This window comes from Rousettus aegyptiacus, unplaced genomic scaffold, assembly GCF_014176215.1.
Source record: "Rousettus aegyptiacus isolate mRouAeg1 unplaced genomic scaffold, mRouAeg1.p scaffold_m13_p_8, whole genome shotgun sequence".
Lineage (NCBI taxonomy): Eukaryota > Metazoa > Chordata > Mammalia > Chiroptera > Pteropodidae > Rousettus > Rousettus aegyptiacus.
Genome location: NW_023416311.1, coordinates 56,696,841 through 56,697,644, shown reverse-complemented (window position 1 = coordinate 56,697,644; position 804 = coordinate 56,696,841). Strand labels below are relative to the sequence as shown.

General features: G+C 42.4%; 1 pseudogene; it reads left to right on the top strand.

Annotated features, from left to right (window-relative positions):
* Positions 1–424: 424 nt before the first annotated feature.
* On the top strand, positions 425–543 carry LOC118607403 (annotated as a pseudogene).
* The last annotated feature ends 261 nt before the right edge of the window (positions 544–804 follow it).

The window sequence follows — 804 nt, the reverse complement described above, 5'->3', positions numbered from 1 at the left end:
CCCCCCCATGCACAGAGGGCAAGGAGAAGACTGAAGGCAGACCGCTCCAGACTGGTAGGCGGCAGGTTTGATAAGCAAAGGAACTTACTTGCAAGGCTTGTCCTGGGCTATGCAAGACGAGTAGATCTCTACACTCACCAGCCAAAACCTTAAAAGTTGATATAGAGACCTTAACTGAATATATCAGTTATATATTAAATCCAGCACCTTACTCTCTCAAGGCTGCATCCTTGAAAATGGCTCCCACTGTGGAATAAATATGGTGCATGTATGGTGGCCGGAAAGTACATTTCAACAGTGGTACTGCCAATTGCCCAGGTGCCGCTCATGAGTTAACTAACTGACAGGTGCTCTCCATGATGACCTCCTCCAACAACTTTGCAAATGAATGGGCTTTCTTCATCTGTAAAAGTGGCCCATTTCAGTCTATTGCCATGCTACCCTGAACAAGCCCAATCCTGTCTGATCTTGGAAGCTAAGCAGGGTTGGGCCTGGTTAGTACTTGAATAAGAGACCACCTAGGAAGACCAGGTGCTGTAGGCATAAAAATAAATAAATTAATTAATTAATTAAAAAATAAGGGATTGTAAGCTTACAAGGTCCTTGCAATCTGTGAGGTCAACCGAGGGTTGCTTTAACTAGAAAAAAAAAAAAAGAAGAAGAATAGAAAAAGAATATCAAAGAAAAAAGTGGCCAATTTCAGAATTTTAAAAGCAGAAGGGCACTCCATGTGGAGTCAGTCACTTGAACAAGGGCACAAAGGCTGGAATTCTGAGTTTCTGGCTAAAGAAAAATCAGGTTTCT